Genomic DNA, 20,255 nt, shown 5'->3' on the forward strand with positions numbered 1-20,255 from the left:
ACCTTTTCCCGTGGCGCTATGGGCAAAACTGCACCACCGCGATGCTGCCGGCTGCCCACTATCGCTCCCCAGCCCCTTTTTTTCCCCCCACCACTCATCATTCTGCAATAAATATAGCTATAAATATAGCAGCATGATGAATCTAGGGGTGAGTCAGCAAACCTGATCACTCATCATGCTTTCTTAGCTATCACCTGGAGCATCAACCCTGTTGCAGATTTTTGTATCATCTGCAGAAAGGCAAACCTTTTCTACTAACCCCTCTGCATTACCACTTATCAGAGGGCTAATGCAGAGGGGCTGATCCCTGAGGCCTTCCACTAGTGTTTGGCTAAGGAACAGCTGGGGCCACTATAAGGAGCCTAGAAAGGCAGAATTGCCAGTTGTATGTAGTTATTTATATTGTTATTTATTACTGTAACGTATTTTTATAAGGTGTGCAGCACTGTATAAAAAAAAACCAATGTTGGCTACTGTCGCTGTCATTGTCTCCCTTGCTCTATCCCTTGCTGTGCCTAGCTCTCAGTTGCTCTTTCTTTTGCTGTGTCTGACATCTGGTCGCTCCACGTCTCCTCTTGTGCCTCTCTCTTGGCTGCTCCTGCCTCTTGATGGGCATCGTTCCCAGCTGCTCCGTCACTTGCTGGGCCTTGCTCTGTCTCTTCCCATGTCTCTCGTCTGGTTGTGCCTGTCTCCGGGCTGCTCCCTGCTTCTTGCTGCCTCTCCCCGCCGTCTGTCTCTGGAGCGTGCCTAGCTCTTCACCTCTCCTCTCTCTTTGCCTGGAGCTATTCGGCAACCAGCGCTTGTGCGTCCTTAGCAACTGCTTGCAACATTCAGCTCCCTCCCCCGCCGCAGCCACGCCCGGGTCGGCTCCCTCCCAGACCTGCCTCGCGCCGTCTCTCTGCTCCATTGGCAAGAATCCGACGCGCAGGCAGGGTCCCAGACTGCAGTGCACACGAGTTAATCCCAGGCGCTGGGCGAGACGAGGTGGGGGTGAGAAGGGACCAGTTCCAGAGCTTGTCCTTGGCGCAAATTGCACGCTGAGAGTGGGGATTTTAGATCACTGCCTGTGAACTGAGGTAAAACCATTTCCAGTCCTTCCAGCCTAACAGAGAGAATGCCATTCATCGTAGCAACTGTACATTCTTTCCACTGCTTATAATTTAGTGGCCATTTTTTTTTTATATCAAAATAATGTTATGAGCTGAACTGCGATAAGGAAATTGTGTTACCAATATGCCTCGGTTGTTTTGATAACATTTCTCCGGTGTTCTAAATCATTACCTACAGTTCTGCAATATCTTAGGACAGTAGTTCTCAACCGGGTCCTGCTGGCAATCTGGCCAGTCTGTTTTTCAGGATATACATAATGAATTTGGTGCATGCAAATATACTTCATGCATATCCATCACAGATATCCTGAAAACGAAACTGTTTAGGTGCTTTCGTGGACTAGGCTGGGAACCACTGACTCAGAGTATCTGAGGTGTTTTAATAAAATACAGGATCTACACTCTTTCAGTAATTTATCTCCAGTGGCAAAGATACTGTACATATTGTAGTGAGGTACTACAATATGTACAGTATCTTTGTACATATTGTAGTACCTCACATATTGTACCTTTGTACATATTGTAGTACAAAGTACAGTAGAAAATGTGTGCAGAATGAGCAGAATTGTAAGTGGACAAAGCTACTGAGCTGGATACAATACACCCAAGGTTATTAAGGAAGCGCAGAAAGGTTCTCTCAGGTCTGCTAAACGATCTGTTCAATAAATCTTTGGAGGCAGGAATGGTCCAACAGGGCTGAAGAAAGGCGGGGGTTGTCTCTCCTCATAAAACTGCTAAGAGAGAGGAGGTTGGAGAATACTGGCCAATTATTTACTCAACGCTGGGAAAATTAATGAAGATTCTACTGAAAGAAAGGATAATGAAATATCTAGAAGCCAGGGGATTGCAAAATGCAAGTAAGCATGGTTCTAGTAGATCATGTCAAACAAATTTGAACTGTTTCTTTGATTGGGTGGCTAGACTAGGGAACTAGATGGAAGGCATGCACTAGGTGCGGTTTTGTTTATTGGGATTTCAGCAAAGCTTGGATACTATCCTGCATAGGAGGCTTATTATAAGTACATAAATCATACCGTTGTGTAAACTGAGGCACAGGGAGACAAAAACATTAATTGCCCAAGATCACACATAGAGTAAGTGGCAGTGAGGAGTCTTAAACTCACATTTCACAATCTACACCATAAGCCTTTTGAGATGAGACTTACAGACCTAAACATGCATGCTCTGGGGAGGGGGAGAATATGATAGACTCATTCATGTACCTCAAAGTACTAATAATGCTCAAGAAAGCAAATCTTTTTCTCTGTAGAACAAGAGATCATGATATGAGGAGGAGCATTATAGAACTATTTCTTCACAGTAAGGGATGTGGATGCTTAGAACAGTCAACCAATGGGAAAAAAATGCAGGCAGAAATAGTAACAGAATTCAAGAATGCACGGGGGAAGGGTCGGATATTAAATGGGGCTTACAACGCTGCAACATAGAAGACAGAGTAGATGGGATATGCTGTTTTAAAACTTCATCGAAATTTGTTATGTCATTTGCCTCCAAAACAAAATAAACCCCCTAACGAAATTTTGTGTTATGTCGATTCATTTCACAACTTCCAATTAACAGGAAGGATTTCCTTTCTCCCTCCCACAGTACAGATGGTCCCCATATGGGGCTCCATCCCTCTGTGAAGAAAAGTCTTCTCCAGGGCATCCCCTCCCCCCCCCCCCCCAAGAAGACTCAGATACCTCCAGGGCATCCTCATTCCTGTCGCCCCCTCCCTGCCACCCATCTGACAGAGAGCCCTATTGGGGGCAACCCCATCCTTCCCACCCCCACAAGAGGAGACAAGCCTGCCCTCTCCGAAGCATCCCTGCTCTCTCCCAGCCCAGATCCCCCCTCTGGGACCTCTCGACATCCCTCCCAAACTCCATCTACCTCTTCTTCACCAGCAGTGGGCACTGTGGAGCCCTCCTGCTGGCAGGCATGGCCGCCTGACTGCAAATGATGCTGCCTAGCACTAGGCAGGCGGCCATGCCTGCCTAGTGCTAGGCAGGCATGGCCGCCTGACTGCAAATGATGCTGCCTAGCACTAGGCAGGCGGCAGTGTCAGGGGGGAAGGGAGGAAGGAGGGTGTGGGGGATGCCTCGGAGGCTTGGCTCTTTTTGTGGTGCTGGAGGAAGGCAGGGAGGAATGGGGATACCCCGAAGGGAGAGGGACTTGGGTTTTCCTGAGGAGGGGGGAAGGGAAAGATACCCCAGAGGGAGCTAGCAGGGATGCCCCATAAAGGTCTTGTCTGGACCATAGGACCATAGGAGAGAGGGAGGACATCCTCGCTGATAACCAGTCCTGACACTTTAGGCTGGTTAAGTAAGGAGAAATCAGACAGATGCTGAACACGTGTGCTCCTAGCTTCCGCCTTTGGTTTTAATGGAGACGAGATGAAGGGTATGAACGACATTCAGGAATAAAACTTTAGGTCCCGTGTGCGGGAGAACATGTGCGGGCGTTTGCCAGCAAACACACATGGACGCGGCGATTTTATAACATACGCGTATACGCTTCTGTGTTATCAAATCGGATATACATGTGTACATGCGGGCAGGATTTTATACTGACGCACGCATCTGCGCACAAATGGCAACTCGAGTGCGTAAGTGGGAGGAACTTTAGTAGATATGCGCACTGATGCAATAACCTGTTTCCCCAGTTTGTTCCTAGTTCGTCCCAGTAAAGGAGAGGACTTCCTAAACCCCCTAGTTAACTTGCCTCTCTATTACCCTATTAGCCCCGACCCTTAAAACCCCGCTGACTAGCCAAGTTTTGTTTTGTTATATGACTTACATGCCATCCATAGTAGAAGTAAAGTTACGTAGTAGGGGACCCTGGCATGTGCTTGTGTGTATAAATAATTATGCATATCTCCCACCTTACAGTCCTTATTTGTCATGCTATGCTAGGTCTCTATAACTTTTCTTGACTTACCATGTTACAATGTAAATTACCTAGTTACAATGTAAAATAAGCAGTTCCTGCCTTATTGGTTTCTTGTTTCATGTGAACCAATGTGATATCTCGATCGAATGTCGGTATATAAAAACAGTTAAATTAAATAAAATAAAATAAATAAATGATGGAACCCCCATAGGGAGCTTGCAGGCCTGCCAGTTTTTTGTACCGGATGGGTCTACAAGTTAATTTTCAAAGAGAAGCTTCCTGCAGCAGGGACTCAGCCGGGGGTATACAGTACCTGTGCACTTTTTATACCTCCATGGAAGTATGTGCAACATAAGCCCCCAAAAGTACATGTGAGGATTTCAAAATGAAACCCCCATATGTACGTTCTCGTCCCCGCCCTCAGCTCGCCTCCCAGTTCTGTCCACTTTTGGCGTCACTAAAAGTATTCACTCTGTCATCCAACGTACATACTTTCAGCCATGTTCAGAGGGAGGAATAATCAAACTCCATTTGTACCCAGGAAAACATGTTATATCTTTTGTTAATTTCCTTCCGACTTTTTCTATGGAAAATGTATGATGGGTTAACTCATGAATTGGAAATTCATGGGAAAACTCAGAAAAGATCTATATGTTATCTTTTTTGTTGCTTTTTTCCCTTGATATTTTGTGTCATACTCTTTTTGGAGAATGCCATTGCCCCATATCCAATAAATATTCCCCGAGATATTTGGCAGAATCAGAGATGGACACACCATTTACCAGGGTCAGAAATTCTTTACTGCAACAGTAGAAATAAACAATGGTTTGGAAAAACTCTAATCACAGATATGCAGGTACCAAATAAAATGCAAATTTCTGTGTACATAGACAATTGTAACACTTCACTGAATGCGGGAAGAAATTACAGCAATCAGCACTCCATCATTGGAACCAAAGGTGTTTTGTTTTCAGGGGTAGCTGTGCACATCCGAAGATACAGTAAACAGAGACATTGTGTTATTTTATTTTTTATTGTTTGGAGCCCTTATGTGAGTTTCATTGACCCAGGTCATTGTTTAAGTGGTCCAGTGTGGCAATCACGCTAACTCTGGTAGAACTAAACAATTTCAGAGGGCCTGGCGAAAAGTGTATTTTCAGCACATCTACAATTTTATCAAGTAAGGGGTGACATTGGAGACACTAGTAAGCATTCAATCTCATATGTAGCAGATCCCTTAACATTCAGCAGAACAGTTCTTTTGGGTTATTTTCTGTGGTGCTATTCATTTAGAATTGGAAAGAAAGATGATTGGCATACACATTTCATGATGGATTTGGCTGATCAGGCTCTTTAATATGGCCCAGGGTTGCCATCTGAAGAAAAACAGAATTATTAAAGTTAGACAGAATCTATAAGTGATGTAACAAATAATCCAACCAAACTATTTATACAATATTGGTTATTGAAATAGGATCATCATATATAGGACCCAAACAACTGTAATAATTGGTGAGGATGTTATAGGTATAATCATTGGTCCAGTGTCCCAATTCTAAAAGAATTTTTAATTGCATACAATGTGTAATCTTCACCAGTTGCATCCAAAACTCATTGTCTCAAAATCAAAGTTGAAAAAGCACAACTTGACTTGTAAACGGGTCCAAGAAAGCCCCAACTTATCTTACAATGAGTCCCAGAGAATCCCAACATTATTTCATGTTTCGATAAATCTGTGTCAGGGGACATGCTTGAGTCCTTAGTTGGCTTCAGGGACTGGGCTTAGAGAACTAGCAGCTCACCACAGTTTATTTATGTGTCAGAGTCTTGATTGCACGCAACCTGCAGTTACATTGCATAAAGAAAACGATGCTGAAAAATCACCAGAAATATTGTGAATCTTATTTTTTGAAGGGTGAAAGGCTCACTTTACCTTTTAATGCATTTTGCATGATTTCTGTGAATAACCCCTGTAACGATTCCAGAGGCCATATCTCAAATTTCTATTAAAGATGGAACACTGTTATTAACAGCTATTAATCAAGTTTACTTAGGGAATAGCCACTGCTATTAATTCCATCAGTAGCATGGGGTCTTCTTGGTGGTTGGGTGATTGCCAGGTTCTTGCAGCAGGAAAGTTACACTGAGACACATGATGTCTCTCATAGGCTGCCTCGCTTTCGCTGTAAGGGTTATTCCCATGCACAAGATTTTCCTGCGTTGTTTAATTCAGTCCATGATAGACCTGGCTCATGGCCACTACCACTTGTGGGTTAGTATGCCCATTAAGGAAGACCTGAAGCTATGGTCCAAGCTCCTCAGAGACCTCAATGGTGTCTTAGCCTAGCTCCCTAGCCTAGTCAGCAGCAATGACCTTCAGTTGTACTCTGACACATCAGGAGGCATTGGATTTGGTGTCTGTTTTAGGGGAGATTGGTGTAAAGGAAAGTAATTAAAGTTAAATTCAAACCCAATGCTGTCTGCTTTCTCTGGCCCAACCTTCTATTATAGTAGTTCCTCTCAAACAATTCTTGCTCCTTCACTCTCTGACTTAGAACTAAGGATGTGAATCAGGCTTCGGACGATTGAAAATATCATCGATATTTTCAAAATCGTCAGAAATCAGGGGCTCCCCCGAAACGATAGGAAAACCCCACGATATTGATCATGGGGGTTCTCTTATTGTTTTGGGGGAGGGAGGGAAAAACGGCACACAAAAATAACCCCTAAACCCACCCCGACCCTTTAAAACTAATCCCTTTGCTTCCCCCACCCTCCCGACCCCCCCAAAAACATTTTACTTTACTTATTAAGTGGATGTATATCTTTCCTCCCATTGGAAATAGGGAAAGTTAATGGCTTCTCTCCCAATGCAGGTGCTGTATCCTTAGATGGAATTTATATTACACAGTCATTTTAGCTCCTACCTTCTTCTTGTAGTTTTCTCCTTAGAACTCCTCAGTTTCCTCACTGTACCTAAAAGACACAAGTCCTCCTCCTTCTCTCCTGTTCAGTATCATGTAGATACCTGTAATTCCTCTTCTCCTTATCTTTTGGTACATGTGCATAGGCCTGATTGGGATCCACTTCAACCTCCACAAATAAGCTCCAGAGCTGGCAAACCTAGTGGCAGGAGGAGGAAAAATAAATAAATGTTATTGCATTCATTTTATAAAAGCTGAGTCTGCTATAACTGAGCAGCCTTCTAAAATGCCAGTTGCAAAATGTTACTGGTACCTCACCTGATACTTGCGAGTGCAATTATGCCTTCCCCCTGACCCCTGTATGCCTCCTCACTCCTCTGATTCCTGATAAGGAAACTCATGCCAGAGGAGGCAGCCTCAGTTACCACTGCCCGAGAGCAGCCAAACCCAGAACAGTCTGCGCACCTCTGCTGGAGCAGCGATCAGCTGCACAAGTCGAAGTGGTAGAGAGGAAAAAGGTGTTCAGGAAGAAGCTTGCAAGCTGGAGGAGTGAGTCTGTGTGGCAAAGAAGAGGAAGGGAGAAGGGGGGGAGTGAAGAGGGGGTAGATGCAAAATAAAATGAGATGTTAACAAGTAGGTTTTTAGAGGAATTTGTGAGGGCTGTAATGGGGTGCTTTTGCTCATTTGCTTCTCAAACTTGGCATTGCAAACACCGGTTGGACCGTAATCTCCAGAAATATATGAAACTAATGAGAACATTTAAGATTTAGTTTTTAGAATTAAGAGGTTTTTTTCCAGAATTCCTTACAGCAGTTTCCCAGGGGTTAACCTTCAATGCAGGACAATCTTAGAGGATTGACCACCCTGTCTGTTGTTAAGAGTAGCCAACTGGATCCATTGCTGCTGGACAGGCTGATTCAGTTCTGATTTAAAGCCATTGTATGAATAGACTTGCAGTTCTGAGTTTGCTATGGAACAACAAAACTATAATATGATTTGTGCAATGGAGTAAAACCAGGACTGGATCAGCCTGATCAACTGAAGTGGAACTAGTTGGCAATCCTACCTGCTGCTTTCATACAAGCTGAAGGAACATATCTCAATCTTATCACCAACTTTTGTATGATTTTCAGAGTAAAGAGAGGCAGAATGCATAATGACAGAAATAGCCTGTATATGATAGTATAAGGGAACCTAAGAGGTCCCTGCAATATAGCACAAGAGACACTGTAGATTAAGAGAACCCTAGTGTTATAAATCAGAATAGATCTAGACAAGCTTAGAATAGATTAGTGAGAGTTCTAAGTAGAGATGTGAATCGGAACCGGAATCGGTTCGGATTCTGGTTCCGATTCACATTTGGGTTTATTTTCATCAGGCCCGATCGCGGTTTTGTTTATCGGTTGCGCCCGAGCCGATAAACAAAAAACCCACCCCGACCCTTTAAAACGAATCCCATGGTAGGAGCACTGGATGGCCAGCGCCATCTTTAAAAATGGCGCGGGCCATCCAGTGCTCCTACCATGTGACAGGGGCTGGCCAATGGCACGGATACCCTGTCACATGGTAAGGGCAAAGGGCCATTGGCGCCATTTCGATTAGTGGCAGCCGACGGCCCGGGAGCGGGAGATCGCTCCTGGGACCCCCACTAGACCACCAGGTACCTGTAAAATGTTTTTGGGGGGGTCGGGAGGGTGGGGGAAGCAAAGGGATTAGTTTTAAAGGGTTGGGGTGGGTTTAGGGGTTATTTTTGTGTGCCATTTTTCCCACCCTCCCCCAAAACAATAAGAGAACCCCCACGATCAATATCGTGGGGTTTTCCTATCGTTTCGGGGGAGCCCCCGATTTCTGACAATTTTGAAAATATTGACGATATTTTCAATCGTCCGAAGCCTGATTCACATCCTTAGTTCTAAGTCAGAGAGTGAAGGAGCAAGAATTGTTTGAGAGGTACTACTATAATAGAAGGTTGGGCCAGAGAAAGCAGACAGCATTGGGTTTGAATTTAATTTTAATTACTTTTCTTTACACCAATCTCCCCTAAAACAGACACCAAATCCAATGCCTCCTAATGTGTCAGAGTACAACTGAAGGTCATTGCTGCTGACCAGGCTAGGGAGCTGGGCTAAGACACCATTGAAGTCTCTGAGGAACTTGGACCATAGTTTCAGGTCTTCCTTAATGGGCATACTAACCCACAAGTGGTAGTGGCCATGAGCCAGGTCTACTGTGGACTGAATTAAACAACGCAGGAAAATCTTGTCCATGGGAATAACCCGTACAGTGAAAGCGAGGCAGCCTATGAGAGACATCATGTGTCTCAGTGTGTGGCAGCCACTAGCTCTGACAGTTTTGTTAATTTGTCGCTTGGAATTCTGGATTCCATATGTGTGGAATCAGGTTCGATCCCTAGGAAAGTGAAGACAATTACCGGGCCAAGGGACTTATCTTCCGCCAAAGGGACACCAAATCTGCTCGCCAGTTTGCGAAAAGTGTGGAATAGCTTAATGCATTCCAGCAAACCCTTTTTTCCTATGAATAGGAAATCATCCAAATAGTGAACTAGCGATGGATGCCTCCTCAGTTGCCCCGTGAAGGAAGGTACTGAAAGTTTCAAAACAGACGCACAAAATTGAGCATCCCATTGGCAAACACTTTTCATAGTAAAAACCGCCCTCGAATTGGAAGCCGAGTAGAGGGAAACTGCTCGGGTGAACCGGAAGCAGTCTAAATGCAGACTTGATGTCTGCATTAGCCATAAGGGCACCCTGACCGCAGGATCTTAACAAGTCCAACACGGTGTCAAAGGACAAGTTTTGCACTGAGCAGTATTCCGAGGGAATATGATCGTTTACGAAGCTCCGAGTGGGTGAGAAAGGTTGTGTATGAGCCTGTATTTTCTGGGCTCCTTTTTGGGAATGATTGCTAGAGGGGACAGCACCAGGTGTCCTAAAGGAGGCTGAGTGAATGGGCCGGCTAGACGCCCAATCTGAACTTTATTTCCGAGCTTCTCCCGGACGAAGTCAGCCAGAATGTGTGCTGAAGGAGCGTTGGCCACCTTAACATACTATAGCTATTCTGTGAAGAGAATAAGGAAACCCTCTTGAAAACCGCCCAGTACAGTATTTGCCCCGGCCTTACTGGGATGACGATCTAACCATGGAATCATTGCTTGCCATCTCACGAGGATTGGGGCTAGGGCCTATTCCTTCCCCTCACTTGTCGCTGTGCGGACATTTGTTAGCCTAGTATGGTGCGGCGCATCGGTCGGAGATGTGTTTATATCTTCAATCGGTCATAGAGCAGACATTTGTTAGACTCATGGGGTGCGGCGCATTGACTGTAGACATGTTTATATCTGCAATTGGCCATAGAGCAGGCACCACGGTTGTATTTCCAGCAAGCACTGCTTATGCCTTGCAAATACTTAGCTTGCCTGCTGCGCATTGGCTCACTACGAAAGAGCAGTGAACTGGCCTTGGAGTCGGCAGCCCATGTAGTCATTTTTATGAGCCACAGGCTGATGTCCTGTCTTCCCCACAACATGGCAGACCTCCTAGCCATTCTCTCGTGGAAGGCTTCGTCGTAGTTGAGCCATGCTAAACCACTGTATTCTCTGTATGCACCCAGGATAGTGTCTAAGTAAGAAAGCAAAGGCTGCATCATAGCAGGCTCTGAACGCACCATGATTGAGGCCAGTTGTGCGAAAGCATGCACCCAGTTTATGAGCTCTCTATGAGTGGGCTTGGCTGCTTCCAGATCCTTTCTCTGGCCATGCCTCCTATCCCTCCATCAGGCGGAACAAATCAGTGTAGTGCCTATGTCTGATACAGTGCCTAAGGGGCCTGGGCACCAGTTCCCAAAGTTCATGTTCTGGTCACTCATGAGAGTGGATAGCATCCTCTTAGTCACACCAGCACTCTGTAGAAGCAGATCCTAAACTTCTGGAGGAAGAAGAGAAGGAGCTGGAACAGCTGCTAAGTGAGGAAGATGAAAACTACACCTGCCTCTGCCTCGGCCGTTTGAGCCAATCCTTGCCTTTGCGTTCTTTCAGGAGAACGTCTTCTACGTCTTCCACATCGGGCTTACTCTGTTCCTCTTCAGGCAGTGCTAATGGTGAAGGGATCCTTAATAGCAGCTTGGGTGTCAAGGATCTGCGAGCAGCGACACTGTGATGGGACTCTGCTGAGTGCACTGTCAATGAGCATTGTCTCAGACTGCCATCTCCATCTCACTGTGGGCCGTCCAAAGGCACTGCAGGCCGCTCTCTGCAATTGTGGCTACCTCTGAATTCCTCACCACTATCAGGGTATGGTGAGAAATCTCAGTGCGGGGGTGGTAGAGATCAAAATGCAGTTGGGGAATGTGAAGCCATCTATCCCACCTGGGCTGTGGGTCGACATCATAAGGCCTGTATTCTCAGTAATGCATGATGCCATCCGGATCCCCATAGGGGTGACCGTCATAGGAGGGCCACCGGTACGGCCTGTGCCATGGGCCAGGACTGGTGTGGAAACGCTCAATAGGTGAGTGGGAGACCTGCCAGGATGGGGATCTGCACCGCATCTCATCCCTTGGGCTACGTGAGTTCCTAATGCTGGGCTCACTAGGAGCTGCTGGCATGTTCCACGTGGCCAGCCGGACTTTGCACACCTGTATCAGGTACCACATTAGTAAGGTAAGGCGGGACGACTTGCATCTGGGTGACTGCCTGATCCTTGATTTCCTTGGGGGTGAGCTGTGTTGTATCGGTGTTGAGAGCACCGATGCTGCTGCTGCTGCTGCTACCCTCCAATGGTATTCCTCCTTGGCCTCCATTTTTTTTTACCAAATTAGCCAAATTATGCTTTCCAATAGGGGTCTTTTGGGACTTTCTCCCATGCTTCGTGGTTCCCTTATTAGTAACTTTTGCTCCTCGAGGTGGACCAGTTGCCCTACCTCCTCCCCATCAGCTGCTAGCTCCCCTGCAGTCAGAAACGCCAATGGGCAGGAGGACCATGAGGTCGGAATCAGAGGGTTCTGGACCAATGGGCACCTCGGTGATGGGGGTGCCTAAATCACCCGTAGCGACTTGTGCTGGGGCCTGCTGAGCTACAGCTGAGGAGCTGGACCTCAGGGACATCTGTACAAGCGTTGGCAGCACCTCCTTACAATAAATGCAACCCAGACGGGTATCAGCCGACTCGCAACAAATTAAGTTTTTATTTTATTTATTTATTTTGGAGCATGACAGCATCTGGCAGGAGCACACCAGAAAATGGTGGGCAGCTCTAATATTTAGAGCTTAATGGGCTGCATAGCCCAAGGTCCAACTGGAAAGTTCCCCGCAGAAAGCTACAGAAGCTCAAACTTCTTTTAAAGCAAGGAAGTGGTCAAACCTCTTAGAGCTTCTGAGGACTCACCCGGAACACCAGGCATGGAGCTCCAAAAACCGAAACCTCTCCACTTGGCCGAGGAGGAAGAGGCTGAGGTTTTAAATTGCCCACTGGCCATCCTTCCCCCAACGCAGCGGCATGTGCTCTCCCCCCCAGCCAATCAGGTGACCCAGCATCGGGCATGTCTTGATGAAGTCACCACTCCCTATGCCGGGTCAATCGGGTGGAAGTGACATCATTGGTGGTGCCACCACCCCGCAGCACCGGCAGCACGATGCCAGCACCATTCCTAGCAGCACGCGGAGGGGGACAGGGTCAGGACCCCCTCCCCTCCAAGCGAAGGCATGGCACCAACACAGCGGCATCCCGTACGGGTGCATCGGGCACCTGGTTGTTTGCGGCGCCTAAACATCCGTGCTGGGGGGCCACCCATTAACAAGGCTACCCGGTCACCCCTGGGCTCTATTCCGCTCCCCACCCCAGCTGGACTCCACCAATTATACACAAGGAAAACGCGACACATAATTTGAATGCAAAGGCTGCAGCCATTTATTAGAGTCCCTAACAATAATGTAAACACTTTTGTTTACAAAATTGCCACTGGACAGGTGCCGATAACTCTGGTTTCCGCCCATGTAGTGCCCAGGGAGCCCCTGGAACAGGTGTGTTGACCGCCAAGCACCGGATGGGATCTCAGCTTGGACCACCACAAAGCAAGCCCTGCCAGAGCCTCTCCCAACATATCCAGCCGTCGATCCATCAAAGCCCCAAGCCAATCCATGTCAAACGAGTGAGGGCCCTTAGGCCTCTCAAGTACATATTGGCACCTCCCAGCTTCCTTCTAATGCCTCTGCATTTACAAATGCTATTCTGGACTTGGTCACCGCTGCCACAGGGGCCTGGCACATGTAGGCATGAAAGTACCTTTCCACCTGCATCTGACAGCACTCTCCAAACAATGGCTATGGCTCCCCATGTACAATTCTGGTCGCTGCATCTCAAAAAAGATATAATTGCGATGGAGAAGGTACAGAGAAGGGCGACCAAAATGATAAAGGGAATGGAACAGCTCCCCTATGAGGAAAGGCTGAAGAGGTTAGGGCTGTTCAGCTTGGAGAAGAGATGGCTGAGGGGGGATATGATAGAGGTCTTTAAGATCATGAGAGGTCTAGAACGGGTAGATGTGAATCAGTTATTTACTCTTTCGGATAATAGAAAGACTAGGGGGCACTCCATGAAGTTAGCATGTGGCACATTTAAAACTAATCGGAGAAAGTTCTTTTTCACTCAATGCACAATTAAACTCTGGAATTTTTTGCCAGAGGATGTGGTTCGTGCAGTTAGTATAGCTGTGTTTAAAAAAGGATTGGATAAGTTCTTGGAGGAGAAGTCCATTACCTGCTATTAATTAAGTTGACTTAGAAAATAGCCACTGCTATTACTAGCAACGGTAACATGGAATAGACTTAGTTTTTGGGTACTTGCCAGGTTCTTATGGCCTGGATTGGCCACTATTGGAAACAGGATGCTGGGCTTGATGGACCCTTGGTCTGACCCAGTATGGCATGTTCTTATGTTTTTATGTTCTCATCAGATGGGTGAATAATGTCTGTATAGCTTGCAGGAACAGATCGTTTCCCAAGTTCAACAAGTGTACACCATCCGGGGCATATAATTCTGCACAAAGTCCATCTACTCATTCATGTCGCAAATGATAACCACCCTGGAGTTGTATGGCCTTGCTTCCTGCCAATTAAACTTGGCATGGTACCTTCCCCACCACCCGGTGCACATCAAGCTATGTCGGGTTATGATTTCGGACCAGCAGATTTTTGCGGATGGCCATGAGGAGGCTAGGTGGCTAAAGTCTTCCCTGATCGTGTTCATCAGAGCGATGCCGACGCCTTTGCCTAAGTCATTGCCACCAAGGTGTATGATGATCAGGTCAGGTGGTGTCGGGCTCACTCTTCTTGACTACAGCATGGGCCATAGCTGGTGCCAAGACATGCCTCCTTGACCCAGCCATTTGATTGTCCATCCTTTTCCCGACAGCTCAAGGTCATGACCAAATTTCCCTTCCATGGCCCTTTTCTGGGCAAGCGTGATGAATGAACGGCCGACAATGCACACAGAGTAGCCGGGTAGAGTTAGCTGGCTACATTCAGTTGTGCGGCTGCACTTTAAATATACCTCCAAAGTTAGCCGGATAAATTTATCCGGCTAACTTTGCTGTCCGAATAGGGACTGAATATGAATTCTGGAGTGGCTTTTCATGGTAACAGGTATTCAGCTCACTGCTGGAAGTTCTCTGATGTTCCTGTGGGAGGACTGAGAGACTGGTGCAGCTTATGCTAAGTTATCCTATTGAACTTGGAAAACCACTGGTTCCATTGCTTTACACTTTAAGTTAATTATTTCAGTTATCATTGTTACCCATATGTATATGATATTTATATTCCTAGTTAACTGTTAAACAAGCGTTTGGCTTTTTCCACTTATGTAAAGCCTGTGGCTGAATTACTATTTGCTGTAAACTGAGGTGATGTGCATTACGTGCCGCAGTATATAAAAAACTATAAATAAATAAATAAATACACAGATTTCTAGCATGGTGTTCACTGACTGTTTACTGAGAAATGCAGGCTGCATATGAGTTGCTCATGGAAATAAAGTCAGCTCAGGTGGGAACCACTTCAGAAACATGTTCTAGTTATTTTATAGTCTGACAAAGGAGTTATATAAACTGACACAGAGAGGACTGATTGACTTTCACAGTGAGTGATATTCCACCCACGGTCCACTTTAACCATCAGCGTGACCATTTGATTATAGAAGCCTAAAACAATTAGGCCTGGACGTGTTACTGAAGTATGTATTTATGCGTAGCTGAATGCATTATATTTTCTACTGACTGAGCAGTGAGCCCAGATATACTTTAAAAGGCTACTTAAAGGCAATGGGTATGACAAGCTGGAAATAAATACCTCTGGAATAACACGTGTCTTGAATGCATGATGAAAACATGCAGCACAATGACTAGTGAGAGTCATTTGTCGCACTTTATCAGGAGCTAGGTCTTAAAAAAGAAAGGCTTTTCCTGTTTTGTGCCTCTGGAAAGCTCGTTCAGAAACTTGTGCTCACTGTTACAATAAGGATTTCTTAACTGTGGTGTCAAAAAAGCAGCTTAACTGCGGTGTCAAAAAAGCAGCTTTTTGTCTGAACGGTAGTCTCCCGGTTTACGAACATCTTCGGAGAGGAGCAGGTGTGAAATGGGCCTGGGCCGTGCGCGGGTGCGTCTCCTCGTAAACAAAGCTAATGAGGAGGAGAAGACATCGCGCAGGTATTCTTCCTGCTCAGCAACTCAAACACGGGTGTACATGCTAACATATTTATTTATTTATTTATTCATTTATTATTTTTATATACCGACATTCGATCTGAGATATCACATCGGTTTACATTCAGGTACTGTAGGTATTTCCCTATCCCCAGAGGGCTTACAAACTAAGTTTTGTACCTGAGGCAATGGAGGGTAAAGTGACTTGCCCAAGGTCACAAAGAGAGCTCACCAGTGGAGAGCGTGCTTTGTAAAAGAACTGGCATTTAAGAGCGAGAGCGGGTACTGCGAATTCTTTCTAATAGTGAACAGTAATCCAGGAGCTGTGGGGGGTGCTGTTCAGATGCAGTGATTGCTCCATTGTGTAGCACCAAAGGGGCATCACGTTGCTCAATTGCATTGCCCCTCCCCCCTCCCTTTTCTGGTTTTTGTTCTGCAATCAGGACTTCAGGTCGCAGCCAGGCAGTTGAATCATTTCACTGCAAGCAATTAAGCTTATTTTAAACTCAGATGTTACAAGACACCCATGTGAACCGCCCCACTCCCGGGCGGGGGCGGGCACAAAGGAAGAGCGTGTTGCCATTTAAGTGAACTGAAGCAGAAAAAAAGGCAATGCAACTTGATATGCCAGCGTGGGACAGTCACAGCGTGGCTGAAAAGGTTCTCAGTCCCCCCCCCCCAAAGTACCCCAGACAGGTGCATGATGGGAACTTGGTTGGGCAGCTCCCGCAGACAGAGGTCCAGGCGAGAGAAATCCAAGAAGGCTCCCAGAATAATGATAGGACTGAGGGTGGTACAGGTGAGAAGAGAGAGATGGGCCCCTGGACCCAGAAGAGGAAAGAGGTGCTAAGCTGAAATCCATCTCTAGAGAGAATCAGAAAGTACAGAGGCTTAAGAACTGGATCCACTGCCACCCCGAGAGCTCAGAAGGGCAGGCAGGATTGTGAGGACCGCGACAAGGTTGACTTATGATAGCCTTTGAAACCCTGTAAAGTTGACCCTGTCAAAGAAGTCTCAGAACTATTACAAGGGTTATGAGTCCTTCTTACTACTACTACTACTACTATTAATACTTTATAAAGCACTACTAGACATCAGCACTGAGCAGAGACACGAAAGAGACAGACCCTGCTCCATGGAGCTTACTATCTAGTTAAGACAAGCATACATGACAAACAAGAGTCTGAGGAAACGTATTTACATTAGAGATGTACTTGGAATTTAAAAGCAGCTTTAAAAAGTGAAGTTTTAAAAACTGTATTTGAATACGGACAGAAAGGGAGCAGGAGGCACAGCTTCTGGAAGTGTATTCTAGGCATACAATAGCAAGCACACAAATGACTGCCCAGTACCCAAAAAAAGATGAAGGGATGCCCTGAGACTTTGCTCTAAGGGGAGAGGTGCGTGCAAGAGACTGGCAACTTGATGAGGACAAGAAGACATTTAAGTGGGGAGAAAGGAAAAGCATGCTTCCATGTAAGACAACTCCAGCAGAAAAAGAGGCAATGTAACACGATATGGAGCCCGGGAAATCCAGAGCAGGACTGAAAAGTTTCTCAGACTGTGAAGGTGATTAAATGACCATTGAAAAGATGAATTCAGGTAGGGGATTTGCATGTGACAACCACAAATACTGCTACTGACTTAAAGTGAAATATCATTTCACAAATAATAGCAGAGTTCTAAATTGTAGAATTTTGTCTGAAAAAGCCTTAAATTGCAGAATTCTGAATTGAAAAAGGGATTTGTGCAGGAAATGTACTGAAAGACAGGTCGAGCAAGTATATTCTCACCCTGAATGACAGAGAGGGTCAGAACCCTTGGGTGCCTGGTTCTCAGAGCAGAAAAAAGCAGGGTGATAAAACTTGCCCTTATTCACTTTCAATAATCCTGTCTGGGTTTTAGCTTTGTAGTTGAGAGGAGGTGGCCCCTTCAGGCTGGGTAAAAGCAAATACCTGATCATGGGCTTTACTGAGCTGGAATCAGTGAGAGTCATAATCACTAAACCATGAGAAAGCTATTAGTTTAGTTGAGCTATGAACCTGAGCAAAGGAGTCCTTTACCACTGAGGCAAAAATACTTAAAGACATTGACTATAAAAAGGTGACATTGAGTCCCCCAGGAGGATTGGGACACCAGCAGCTGATCGGGAGGTGATGTTGGGTCTTGCAGGAGGATGTGCATCCCCAACAACTGTTCAGGAGGTGATGTCATGTTCTCCAGGAGGGAAAGGACCCCAGCAACAGTTTTGGAGGTGCCATTGGGTACCCCAGGAGGGTGCAGGCCCCAGAGTCAGATTGGGAGGTGACAGATTCCCCAGGAGAGCAGGGTCCCTTAGCAAAGGATCTGGAGGTAGAATCAAGTGTCTCTGGAGCATATGGATCTGAACAGTGGATCAGCAGGCAGAGTTAGATCCCCCAGTGGTGGATCTGGAGGTAGATACAGTTTCCCCAGGCATGGACCTGTCAGTAGAGCAGAGAGGAAGTGGAGCAGAGAAGATGACAGCAGCAGTTTGGCACAGCGGATCACCTCCCATGACCAGCAATACCCAACAGTCCGCATGGGTGAGACTTCACCCACATGGGTGAGCTTCACATGTATGAGACTTGGGGTAAAGGAAAAAGGATAATGGTACTTGATCAAATGAGATCCCTCCTATTCTATATGGGGGTATTCTGTGGGCATTAATCCCCCCCCCCCAAATAGCTAAATGTCTTGCTGTCCTGTAGAAATGTATCTAGTTACATTATCTGAGACTAATATCCATGAGTAGATAAATGTGTTGTTTGAGATCCTGTAGTCATGTAGAAATGTATGTAATCATATAGTCAATTAAACTTGTGTATATTTGTAATACTACCAGCCTTGTTCATGGTCCCATCTGTTTTCCTGAAGTGAAGGAAGGGAAATCCCACCCACTAACTCCTTCTTCCCCAACAGGGGTCATAAGAAACTTTGGTGAAATGACGAAATAAAACCATGAAGGTTGGTAGTTGATATTTATGGGATGTTTTGAATGTTTTGAATGTTTAAGACAGTGGATGAGTATTTTGAGGGTAATATATGTGGTTGGGATTTTTTTATAGTAGCGCCGGCGTTTTTTGAGTAAATGAATACAACTGTGAAAAAGATTGTGGCTGAATGATGAAAGAAGGGAGGTGAAAAATCAGCGAAAGATTCTATAGGGTAATTGAGATACTCAAAGAAGCGGTTGTAGAATAAGCAGAGGTGAGTGATGTGATATATGGTGATATTTGGTGGATGAGATTCAAGTGACTAGGAGAATTGTGTATTGAAATGATTAAAATGTTTTAATAGTAAATTTTAGTTTGGACAAAGATTTTTTAATATTGAAATTGATTTTGTCATGTTTGTATTGATAAGAATAGGTTAATGAAGATTGACAGACTAATTAAGAAGTGCTATTGAATATTCCCTACATGTGTAATAAGTAATAGATGAGATACATTGATCGGATGTTCCCTGCATGTGAAAACAACAAAAGTAGTGAGAAGTGGATCCCCTGAGGAAACCATTGGATGAAACAGGAGTTTCTTGTCGGGAGTGTTTCGAAGAATGAAGGGATTGAGAGTTGTTGAAGGGAGTGTTTTGTAAAGAAAAGAAAAAGAGAGAAAAAAAAGAAAGAGAAGAAAAAAAAGTGGGAACATTTTGAGTTTTTGAAGAAGGGAGTAATCCCGAAATACAGTAATTTAAATGATAGGATAACAAGGGAAACATTGTAACAATAGTATAGATGGGAATAATTTAATTAATTTAATTGAAATAAAGCTGCTATTTGATGTATGTTTTAAAGATGTATCACTGATTGTATTGTATTTGTGTGAATGAATGAGGTATGAGTGATAATTAAATATGTAATGTTAATGTTTTTATAAAGGAAATGTTTTTTTGTAATAAAGTAAGATATTGTTCAAAAATATAAACAGGTATATATTGTATGATTATTCATGTATAGAGAATACCTGTAATTTACCCAGTTATTGTTAGTTTATACTAGGCATATGACAGCAAGGATGAACGTATGGAGTCAGGAACTGGTGGTGGAGAAGTGCATAGATATGAGCCACTTGCTAGATAAACAGAGTTCATGAGAAAGGGAGTAGTGAGAGGGAAGTGAAGATCGTAATGAGGAGCTGCAGGGCGAATGCATTTATAGGTAAGAGAAGTGTGAATTGTATGCAGAAGTGGACAGGAAGCCAGCATAGCAACTTGAGAAGAGGAGTTATGTGGTCATAGAAATGCTGAAGATAGATAAGATGTGCAGCTGAATTTTGAATAGATTGCAGTAGGGAAAGATGGTTCAGTGGGAGGCCCACAAAGAGTAAATTGCATTGGTCTAAGTGGGAGGTGATAAGAGAGTGGGTGAGCATTTTGCTAATATGCTCAGAAAGGAAGGGATAGATTTTAGCAATGTTATAGAGGAAGAACTGACACACTTTAGCAGGGTTTTGAATGTGCATAGAGAAGGAGAGAGAGAGGCATCAAAGATGCCTCTCTCTCTCCCTGCGCTGAGGAGAGAAGAGTCATAAGTGGAATGCCTCAAGGACTGGTTCTGGGAGCAGTTCTGTTCAATATCTTGATGAACAACATGGCAAAA

At 45.1% G+C, this 20,255-nt stretch overlaps 1 protein-coding gene across 1 annotated transcript in view; it reads left to right on the plus strand.

Annotated features, from left to right (window-relative positions):
- The first annotated feature begins 943 nt into the window (after positions 1-943).
- The window catches only part of LOXHD1 (lipoxygenase homology domains 1), a 557,082-nt gene continuing 537,770 nt past the window's right edge, over positions 944-20,255 (plus strand). Inside the window, exon 1 of the mRNA XM_029580624.1 lies at positions 944-1,076. The gene's annotated coding sequence lies outside the window, so the exon portion shown is untranslated. The remainder of the gene's footprint in view (positions 1,077-20,255) is intronic.

Source organism: Rhinatrema bivittatum, chromosome 1, assembly GCF_901001135.1.
Source record: "Rhinatrema bivittatum chromosome 1, aRhiBiv1.1, whole genome shotgun sequence".
NCBI lineage: Eukaryota > Metazoa > Chordata > Amphibia > Gymnophiona > Rhinatrematidae > Rhinatrema > Rhinatrema bivittatum.